At 38.2% G+C, this 12,199-nt stretch overlaps 1 protein-coding gene across 1 annotated transcript in view; it reads right to left on the bottom strand.

Moving 5' to 3' along the window:
• The window catches only part of LOC142713715 (vomeronasal type-2 receptor 26-like), a 37,468-nt gene extending 25,548 nt beyond the window's left edge, over window positions 1-11,920 (bottom strand). Inside the window, exon 1 of the mRNA XM_075848612.1 lies at window positions 11,559-11,920. The gene's annotated coding sequence lies outside the window, so the exon portion shown is untranslated. The remainder of the gene's footprint in view (window positions 1-11,558) is intronic.
• Window positions 11,921-12,199: the final 279 nt, after the last annotated feature.

The following is a 12,199-nucleotide window of genomic DNA, read 5'->3' as shown; positions in this document are numbered from 1 at the left end:
AGACAATTTTGTGTTTTCCATGAAAACTCAAACTTATATTTATCAAATGAGTTGCAAAATGACTAGAAAATATAGTCAAGACATTGACAAGGTTAGAAATAATGATTTTTATTTGAAATAATTTTCTCCTTCTAACTTTGCTTTCGTCAAAGAATGCTCCATTTGCAGCAATTACAGCATTGCAGACCTTTGGCATTCTAGCTGTTAATTTGCTCAGGTAATCGGGAGAAATTTCACCCCATGCTTCCAGAAGGCCCTACCACAAGTTGTATTGGCTTGATGGGCACTTCTTGCGTACCATACGGTCAAGCTGCTCCCACAACAGCTCTATGGGGTTGAGATCTGGTGACTGCGCTGGCCGCTCCATTACAGATAGAATACCAGCTGCCGGCTTCTTCCCTAAATAGTTCTTGCATATTTTGGAGGTGTGCTTTGGGTCATTGTCCTGTTGTAGGATGAAATTGGCTCCAATCACCCAATCACTTACCTTTGAAAATCAAACACATATATCTAAATGGCATAGAGATCTGAACGGCCAATTTTCAAGAGACCAGTGGTTAAGAGCATTCTCCATCTCTCTTAAATCCTCTTCCTGTACTAATCATCAAGAATTATATTATAAAATATTCTATAGATGGTATCTCACTCCATATAAACTTTCCAGAATATATAGTGATGCATCGCCCCAATGTTGGAGAGGTTGTAACCATTTGGGATCCATACTTCACATATTTTGGGAATGTCCTTTATTATTAACCTTTTGGCAATCAATTAGCGCACTACTAAATGAGATTACAACTCAAAATATCAACCTCACGCCGGAACTTGGGTTACTACGGCTTGGAATTGATGTTATTCCCAAACAATTCCAAATTGTAATATGTCATATATTAATATCTGCCACATCAGCTGTAGCGTTCAGATGGAAAACATGTAACGTCCCGACCATCACAGACATCATTAAAAAAGTCAATACAAACTATCAATATGAATATATTTATGCCTGTAGCATACAAAGACATGACCGGTTCTGTAGCGATTGGATGTGTTGGAATAATTCTGTATATGCCGTACCTCTCCCTTTCTAGTGGGAGCTCATACGTTGTCTATTGTATACATTTTATTTTTTCTTTATGATGACCTGTATACGTTCTTCACAACATTTATTTTATTTACCTTTCTTTTATTATCCATATTATTTTGAATCCCATTTTCTCAAAATGTTAAAACTTATAGGTTAATTATTATTTGAGACTATTTACTTCTACCTGCGAGTAGAACGTTATACACATATATTTTCTGATGTCTCAACTGTTTAATAAAGACATATTGAAACAGAAATTGGCTCCAATCAAGCGCTGTCCACAGGGTATGGCATGGCGTTGCAAAATGGAGTGATAGCCTTCCTTATTCAAAATCCCTTTTACCTTGTACAAATCTCCCACTTTACCAGCTCCAAAGCAACCCCAGACCATCACATTACCTTAACCATGCTTGACAGATGGCGTCAGGCACTCTTCCAGCATCTTTTCAGTTGTTCTGCGTCTCACAAATGTTCTTCTGTGTGATCCAAACACCTCAAACTTCCATTCGTCTGTCCATAACACATTTTTCCAATCTTCCTATGTCCAATGTCTGTGTGCTTTTGCCCATATTAATATTTTCCTTTTATTAGCCAGTCTCAGATATGGCTTTCTCTTTGCTACTCTGCCCTGAAGGCCAGCATCCCGGAGTCGCCTCTTCACTGTAGACGTTGACACTGGCGTTTTGCGGGTACTATTTAATGAAGCTGCCAGTTGAGGACCTGAGAGGCGTCTATTTCTCAAACTAGAGACTCTAATGTACTTGTCTTGTTGCTCAGTTGTGCAGCTGAGCCTCCCACTTCTCTTTCTACTCTGGTTAGAGCCTGTGTGTGCTGTCCTCTGAAGGGAGTAGTACACACCGTTGTAGGAAATCTTCAGTTTCTTAGCAATTTCTCGCATGGAATAGCTTTAATTTCTAAGAACAGGAATAGACTGTTGAGTTTCACATGAAATCTCTCCTTTTCTACCCATTTTGAGAGTTTAATCGAACCCACAAATGTAATGCTTCAGATTCTCAACTAGCTCAAAGGAAGGTCAGTTTTATAGCTCCTCTAAACAGCAAAACTGTTTACAGCGGTGCTAACATAATTGCACGAGGGTTTTCAAGTGTTTTCTATTCATCTATTAGCCTTCTAACACAGTTAGCAAACACAATGTACCATTAGAACACTGGAGTGATGGTTGCTGGAAATGGGCCTCTATACACCTATGTAGATATTGCATTAAAAACCAGACGTTTGCAGCTAGAATAGTCATTTAGCACATTAACAATGTATAGAGTGTATTTCTGATTAATTTAATGTTATCTTCATTGAAAAAAACTGTGCTTTTCTTTCAAAAATTAGGTAATTTCTAAGTGACCCTAAACTTTTGAACGGTGGTGTATATAAATTTGGTATCACTGTAATCGTATCAATCTATAGAATAAAGTGAACATGAAATACCCCCCTACACATAAAATATGGCGTAATCGCTGTTTTTGGCCCATTTCACCCACAAACAGTTTTTTTCCTTGTGTTATCACATATCGATTATAGGATCTGAAGCTGAGGTCCTGAGACTCGCACCACCACATTTATTTCTATCTTATTTGTATAGTGCTGCAAGCTTGAATTTTAATATAGTAGACAGCATCTATTATAGACAAGACAAGAAGACAAAATACAATCGTCAAAAAACGAGGAAGGAGGGGCGGTAGGAAGCACAAATCGACTAAATCAAGACCAAGCTCGCTACCTCCGCTCCCGAAAATTTCAACATCACTAAATTCCAATATAACTAATTTATCCTGCATTCCTCTAACGGTAGAACAAGAAGAAGCCCTGACATTGGGCCTTAATTTTGCCCCAAACAATAACTTCAATTTGTTCAACACACTATTGGACATAAACAAGTTCATCCGCAATTTGACTGTAAAAAAATATTTTCTTACCCCAGAATCAACAACAACAGAAGATAACAATACAACTACACTATCTTCCTCCACAAGAAATACCAATGCAGATCTTGATCAAGACAAACATCAAATCATGTCCAAATTTTCCTTTCAAGAACACAGAACCTTAGCATGCCTGGAAAGTCTCCACACAGAAAGTCCTGAGCAAACAGTCATGATGGCTACCAACTTTGCAACGTCCAATCCAAAATTTTATCCCGTGAATTCACGAACGGAATCAATGGATCAGTTTCAAAATATTATCGAAATAGAACTACAAGATCTAGCTGACAAAACTCAAAGTCAACCGTCAGGAATCAAACATGCCTACTCGCCTCAAAAAGGCAATAAAATCCTTGAAAGACAATAAAGAACTAACTATAAATATGGCAGACAAAGGAGGGGGCATTGCAGTCATGAATAAAACAGACTATCAAAAATCAATAATGGACATGTTGTCTGATGAAAACACCTATAAAAAACTGGAAAAGAATCCTACCGAAAAAATACAAACTTCAATGAAAAGCTTACTGAATGAAGGCCTACAGGGAGGCTTCATTAATCAAAAACAACTTGATTACATATACGTTGAACAACCAATTACTCCGGCTTCATAACCGGATCGATACTCCTTCCTGCACACTAGGACTCCACATTTTTGGACCTTTTTAATAGACTATTAGTAAACTTGGAACTAGTTTCTGTTTTATCCTATACAGCGCTGGATCCAACTCCCTGTTACTCCCTGCTATCCACTCATCGTGTACCGACACGAGGATCCGTGCGATGTCCATGACACACAACCAACGTGTCAGGTGAGCTGGAGGATTCCTCCCCCATATCTTTTTTCTCTGAGGTCCTGAGACTCGCACCACCACATTTATTTCTATCTTATTTGTATAGTGCTGCAAGCTTGAATTTTAATATAGTAGACAGCATCTAAGTTTTTGACCCCTAAAGCCCGCCATTGGATATCATTAGATACAGCAGCTCAGCAGAGTATCACACATGATAGGATTAGATACAGCAGTCCAGCAGACAGTATTACACACAATAGGCTTAGATACAGGATCCAGGAGACAGTATTTTTATATTTACCCTTCTCACTTCAGAATTGTCGCAACACTTAAGGGCATCAGGTCTCAGTGATGCGCTGGGACCCAATTTAGGAGCGAGGTGGGTAAGTATATTCTTACTATAGTAACAGGGGCCTCTATAGTTTACTACATTTACTTAAGTAACTGTGGATAAACATGGTGTGGGGGGGCCATTGGTCCCTCAGGCTATCGGGGCTTGGTCGCAATTGTGACCGCTGCAATCCCTATAGCTACATCGTATTAAGAAAGACTGCAGCAATAAATGCTCCTCCATAGGAAATACATAGAAACATTATATATACTTTACTACTTACATTTTGTCGTGATTGATATGTTTTTGATTTATTCCCAACAGTTTTTATGTTGTGTAAGGCGTGAGCGAGAATATACACTGATACATATGTATAGTAAAAGACTGAATCCTTCAAGAGATATGATGAAGATGGAATAGAATATGGCTCAGTGCAGTTAAAGCGTTCGTTGTAATGGAACTTAAGCATATTGTTTTTCTCTTGATTTTTAGTCAGACAATAAGCATGAACATACAGAAGTTCTTCCAGCAGTGGGTCATTAGGATGGGAAGAGGAACTTACACTGTTAAGAAAAGTATTTATTTTGGGAATTGTGTTTTTTGGCATCCTGAACATTAAACTGCAGTTAATGAAATGTGAAAATTTATAGGTGACACTTATAACGTTAACCCACGACTCATGAAAAATCAGTGTAAAATTTTCCATACGTGGTAAATTTTCATGTATAAAAATAAAATAAACTGGATCGAAAAGACCACAGATCACTATAACTCTAGTTGTATATTTATTAATATCGGCCTCTGTCTTTATTTCTCTTAAATAATCCTGATCCAGAGTAATAATAAACTCAATACAAATCCCATATTGGGCCATCAATTTAGTCAGATCTTTTACTTCCAAGTCACCACTTCTATTATGTGTTCTAATAATTCCAACCCAATTCCATCCAAAGTATCTCAGACACTTAATAATAGCTGCATATCGAATTTTATCATCAGGGGCAAAGCGATATAAAGTTGGATATAAGACTTTATCATCCAGGAGAGGGTCAGCAACTCCATAATTGATCTACAGGAAGAAAACATTTTATATCATAACTTCATTTCTATCAGATAATTATTTACACATCCTACAAGAAGGGTCCAGAATGGAGGTATAAAGAGGTGTAATAATAGCTGTAGAGGCAGCGCTGGGGGAGCACTTTATCATATGAAATTATCCCAAATAATATGAAATAAATATTCTATAATAAATATTTAATTATCTGTAAATTATTCCTTCATTTATTTCTAAACAGAGGATGAGGTTCACCTGTCCCCATATACCAGAAGAAGAAAATAAATGAACAAGATACAGAACAGCGGCTGCGGGGCAACAAAAACATCCTAAATACTAATTTCTATATTACCCACAATACAAGTACAAGTAAGAATATCAGCAAAACTACAAATGATAATTATTTAATATTTAAAGATATATATTAAATCCTCTCAATAAAGACCATATGGATGAGTTTTACAAAAAACGGAGAAAATACAAATGTGAAAAAAAACCTCTCTCCAGGTTGTATAAATCCCTGATGGAAATAAATTCAAGGAAAATAAAATTTAATTGTGTTATAAAATGGGAGAAGGAATTGAATAACGATTGTGTTCTTGATTGGAATATAATATTTCAAAATATTTCTAAAGTATCGATAAGCCGGAACCATCAGCTTATTCAGTTCAATTTGATCCATAGGCTTTACTATACTCCAGCCCTTTTGAGTAAGTTCTCGATTAATAAAGCTTCTAACTGCCCCAGATGTGGTGCCGCGGACGCACACTATTTGCACATGTTATGGAATTGTATTAAGATTGCTGATTACTGGGATAGAATTTTTAAAAACATTTTGGAAAAAATAGATCCAGATATAGTGTTTCAACCTCAACTGGTATTGCTGGGTGATGATTCCAAATTAAAAATTTCTAAGGAAAAAAAATTTGGATTAATAAAACTATTACTTATTGCAAAATTACTAATAGTTAGAAAGTGGATATCTGGCCCCGCACCGGAGGTTAATGCTTGGGTAAATAATGTGAAAATGATAATGAAATATGAGAAAATCTATAATCAAGGCAAACACCGTAAAACCTATTGGGGGGAGTGGTGAGAAATTTTTTTTCTTTTTTTTTTTTTCTTTTACCAAGATCGGTCTTGAGAGGGTGGGAGTGGGAGTAGGGGGAAAATGTAAAAATGTGCATAATTGTATTTTCTTTATTCCTTACTTGTATGGAATTTTATATTGTATTGAATAAAAAAAATTAAAAAAAAAGATATTTATTAAAATATCTAAAGATTGAATCTGATGCTGTGTAGATTGCTCTTACCTGGGTGTACCTGTATATAGTGAGTAAGTCAACAATGGCATGTCTTGTGTCAAAATTAGGACCAACCACAAAAGCAGCCACTTCACCGCGGTCCCTGCAGGAATAATTAGGGAACCCCCTTTTCTTTCCAGTTAGTATTTGAAAGACAGAGTATAAAGCTCTGAATGGATCTCCACACGTATCCAGTATATGATACCCCAGAGTAATATTGGGGAGAAGGTCGGGATCTTTATTAATCTCATCAACAGCAAAGATGAAGGACAAGATTCCTCTATATTCATCAATTTCAGGTCTATAAGACATTTAACATTTTGATTATATAAAAACTGTTTGTGTGATGTACAGAATGTTTCCATGTACACGTTGTCTCCCTGGTTTATATAAAGGTGAAAGTCTTAGCGGCATTGTCAGTTATGGGCACGTCTGTATCCTGCTAGCAGCATTTATACAGCATATGTAGATCATCAATAATGGCTGTGTAAACCTTTGAACACTTTTAAAAAAAAAAAATAAAACAATGGATCATGGTATTAATGCAACTTTTTAATAGTTTTTTTTTATAAGAAAAAATATATTTTTGAGATACAGCTTTTATGTATCCTGGATACATAGAAACTGTATCTTGTGCTTAAGCTCGAATCAGTCAGGTCAGTGGGACTGATGGCTTCGCTGTCAGCACGTCCTGTGTGTTTCTGACACGCAGGATCGATCACATGTAAGTTTATGAACTTAGATGTGATCGTTATTAATTGGATCCTGCGTGCCCCCAAAGCCGTCAGTCCCGATGACCTGACGGATTTCGGTTTCAGCGCAGGATACAGCTTCTGTATATCCAGGATACATAGAAGCTGTGTCAAAAAGTACAAAAAAATTAAATGAAAACCAATTAAAAAGTTGCTTTAAATACCGTGATACATTGTGTTATTATAAAAAGGATTCCATAGCCTTTAAGTTGTAGCAATGATTTTGTATGTTGGGACAGTTCACTTATATTTCTTCAGTGACTTATACTTAGGGCCTCATGCACACAGAAAAGCTGTGACATGGAGATATATGGCAGGATTATTCCAGAGCTAACGTACTCTAGAGCAATAGATATTTTATGAGCCGCTGTATTTTCCTCCATATGGCACCGTAGTACAGAGATATTCTCCCCTAGAAGCAATGCTTGTTATACTTCTGTAAAACGGCAGCAGACTGAGCATGCAATAATTTTAATTTTTTATCGCATACATACTGATGAAATCTGAAGCACAGGGAGGTGCGGTACTAATTAGGTGAATTTTTTTTACTATGGGTTTTTTTTTTGCTATTTTTTAAAGCTAAAAACAAGTTGGCCAGATGTTTGCTGTTGTTCTGTAGAAACATGAATTTCGCAACGCACATAACGGTTTTGTTTGTGCTTTTATTTGCTATTTTTGTGGTCTTTTTAAAAAAATAAATAAAAATGCAGCACGTTCTAGGTATGACATTTTTCAAATAGGTTTTCTTTATAGAAATCTAAAGAATTGGCAGCACTCCACATCATAGTATCAAAGTGAAAAAAATATATATTTACCCATATGGCAAAGTGCAACGTTTCAGCCCCAGCATGGACCTTTCTATTTTTTTTTCACTTTGATACTATGATGTGGACAGCTGCCAATTCTTTGGATTTCTAAAATTTGGGACCGGAGGTTGTGGCCTTTCTCAGGCCCATGCTGGGGCTGAAGCGTCGCACTTATGGGTGAATAATTTTTATGCTTTTTTTACTTTGATACTATGATGTGGAGTGCTGCCTATTCTTTGGATTTCTAAATTCTGGGACCGGAGGTTGTGGCTTGCACACACAATCCTTCCAAAAGGAATTAATCTCTTTCTTGGTGCTGCTCTTCTTTGTGTTTTTTCTCTATAGACATAAATGGGATTTTTAATGTGCCTTGAAAAAAACGCATAATAAGAAGAATGTAAATTAAGACTTTATTCAAAAACAACATTAGGCTATGTTCAAACAGGGCGGATATGCTGCGTAAAAGCACACAGAGTATTCACCATGGGCGCCACAGGGAGTTTCGGCCGAAAAAATGCACCAAATTGTGGTGCGGTTTTTCGGCCGGAATGTCTGCTGTGGAAAACTGCACAGAAAAAAACAAAACACATATGTACCCTCTGATGTCCTGCAGACCGGCCTCCTGATATGATGATCTATACCATGTGACCACTGCAGCCTGTGATTTAATGCAGCGGTCACATGGAATGAAACGTTATCCCAGGAGGCTGATCTGGATGAACAAGCACAAAATTCTGGGTAAGTATAAGATTGAATTTTTTTCTGAGTGTTTTTTTTGCAGCAGAATCACAGTTTTTCCGCTGCAAAAAAATTCAACATTTATTATTTGTTGCAGTTTAAACTCCTCATTCAATTCAATGTGAAAAAACGTGCATAAAAAAAGCAGCGATTACGCAAATACAATTGACATGCTGCAGATTAAAAACCGCACCGCAGGTACATTTCTGTGCGTTTTTTCTGCTCATTATTTACGCAACGTGTGGATTCTATTTGTTCACATCTCATCCTCTCTGCTGCTACTGTATTATGCGGTATTTATGCTACATGTGAACTTACCCTGAAAAACGCCATAAAAAGCTCGTAACTATCGAAAACTGCAGGCGTTTATGTCGGATTTATTATGCAGTTTTAAACAAAAAAAAAAACCACCTTTGTGAACCTGGACTTAGGCAAAAGTCACAAGCTGCTTAAACTGTCCAACTGCGAGAAATCTTCTGCTATTATCCTGCCGCTCGTGCTCCAGATAACACTAAGGCCAGGATCACACACAAAGTTTTAATGTCATTTTTTGTGCAGTTTTTGGCTCTTTTTTTTTTTTTTTGGGCAAAGCCAGAAATGGATCTGAAAGGAAGGAAACGTATAAAGAAAAGACTTCTGCCTCACTTTTCTTTTGTGTTCACTTCTGTGTTTGGCTAAAAAAGCTAAAGTAAAAACTGCACAAAAACTGAAAAAAAAATGTCTGTGTGCTCCTGGCCTAAGGCGCTGTTCACACCATATAATTGCATTCTGTTGAAAGGTAATGTTTCTTTTTTCAAGATTACAAAACAAAAATTACTCTAAAACATATTGCAGCAGATTCCTATCCCGTTGCCTCCAGTTACAAGTGATTTCTATTGTGAATAAATAAACCCGTCTGGATCATTTTCTTTGACAGAATAAAGGAGTCTGGATCATGTTTGTGTCGTTGAGTTTTAGGGCATGGCCACACGTGGCGGATTTCCTCCGCAACTGTCCGCATCAATGCCGCACCTAATCCGGGTTGCGGATTACGGCTGCGGATCTGCCCAAAATGTGCAGAAAATTGATGCGGACTAGCTGCTGCGGACTGCGGGAAAAGTGCATCCCTTCTCCCTATCAGTGCAGGATAGAGAGAAGGGACAGCACTTTCCCTAGTGAAAGTAAACGAATTTCATACTTACCGGCCGTTGTCTTGGTGACGCGTCCCTCTTTCGGCATCCAGCCCGACCTCCCTGGATGACGCGCCAGTCCATGTGACCGCTGCAGCCTGTGCTTGGCCTGTGATTGGCTGCAGCCGTCACTTACACTGAAACGTCATCCTGGGAAGCCGGACTGGAGACAGAAGCAGGGAGTTCTCGGTAAGTATGAACTTCTATTTTTTTACAGGTTGCTGTATATTGGGATAGGTAGTCACTGTCCCGGGTGCAGAAACAGTTACTGCCTATCGCTTAACTCTTTCAGCACCCTGGACAGTGACTATTTACTGACGTCTCCTAGCAACGCTCCCGTAATTCCGGGAGCCCCATTGACTTCCTCAGTCTGGCTGTAGACCTAGAAATACATAGGTCCAGCCAGAATGAAGAAATGTCAAGTTAAAAAAGCAAGACGCATCCGCAGCACACATAACATGTGCATGACAGCTGCAGACTTCATTGCGGAAATTAGAATCTCCATTGAAGTCAATGGAGAAATTCCGCCATGAGTCCGCCACTGCTCCGCAACAGACAGAGCATGCTGCGGACACCAAATTCCGCTCCGCAGCCTATGCTCCGCAGCGGAATTTTACGCATCGTCTAAACGAACACTGCTAAATGAAAGTGGAAGTCAATGGAGAAACGGCTCCGCTGCGGAGTGTCCGCAGCGGAATTTAAGTGAAATTCCGCCACATGTGAACCCAGCCTTAAAGGGAAATTTAACATAAATAAAAAGCAGTAACTTTCAGGAGGTGCATGTTGTGACGCTTTCCTCGCATGTGGATTTTGCTGCAGATTTTACCCTTTGCATTAAATATCTGTTACTATTCTACAATCACTAGTGAGTTTTTCTGCTACATGTGAATGGGGCTTTGTAAATCTTGGCTGACTTGCATTGTACTCTACCTTCCTGCAAGAAAATAAACTTTCTCCTCGGTTTCACACACAGGGAAGAGCTGCGTGCACAGAGGAAGTCCGGCAGCAAACAGAGATCCTATAGTTACATTACGTTTCTAAGAGAAAATACTTTTATAATTTGGCATCCGATGGAACAGAGAATGATAAGTCTGAATCCATGAGAAAAGTCTTATAAACCCGGAATCCTATGGAGCTACAGTCAGGGTCTATAGACTTCTATGGGGACTTTATTATGGCTCCATACACTTGTACATCATACACAGATTGTACAGGGACATAATGCCGTCATGTACATGAGCGTGGAGGGAATCCTGATCCTGCCTGATAATAACCATGTACAGTATTCAGTATTATTATGCAGACAGGAAGATACATTATATTTTATGTCTGGACTTCTGCACTTTCTTCTAATGTTTATAGAGAAAACTACTGCAAACATTGCAACCAGCAATTATATCTCCGGCTCTAGAGATCCGAATGATGGATCTGAGACCATTTCTAGATAAACTTTCCTGTGTTTGCATCATATGGAAAATGACATTATTTTTCCATTCTTTGTATCGAAATTAAAACATTATGAAACAATAAAATTACTGAAAATATGTAAACTATTTAAATTATTTAAGGTATATAAAGACACTTACTCTAAGCAGTACCAGTGTTTCTGAAATGTAGAACCGTAATTGGTTAATTGATGAGAATGAGCAGGAATCAGCCCTCCGAGAATGATTACTCCGTCCTGATAATATTCATATTCAAATTCAGGCTTTGGTGTTTGCAGCTCACCCGGAGGGGTGAGACTTCCATAGGATATAAGTAATAAGACAGTGAATAAGTAAGAAGAACAGTGAAGTGGAGACCCGTTCATTATCTAGACAATGTTTTTTCATTGAATATGGTGAATGGCAGCTCAGAACCTCAGCATCAGATCAGCATGGTGGATACAGAACCTCAGCATCAGATCAGCATGGTGGATACAGAACCTCAGCATCAGATCAGCATGGTGGATACAGAACCTCAGCATCAGATCAGCATGGTGGATTCAGAACCTCAGCATCAGATCAGCATGGTGGATACAGAACCTCAGCATCAGATCAGCATGGTGGATTCAGAACCTCAGCATCAGATCAGCATGGTGGATACAGAACCTCAGCACTGGAGAGCTCTGATAACAGCCGCTGCTTATAAATGCTTTACCTTGTATTCATTGTGTAAATTTAGCATTAGATTTTTATAAAAAAAACATGATGGATCTGACATCAGGGAGGTGTTAACCATTTACAGC

This window comes from Rhinoderma darwinii, chromosome 1 (assembly GCF_050947455.1).
Source record: "Rhinoderma darwinii isolate aRhiDar2 chromosome 1, aRhiDar2.hap1, whole genome shotgun sequence".
NCBI lineage: Eukaryota > Metazoa > Chordata > Amphibia > Anura > Rhinodermatidae > Rhinoderma > Rhinoderma darwinii.
Note: the sequence above shows the minus strand (reverse complement) of the source record. Positions and strands in the feature narration are given on the sequence as shown.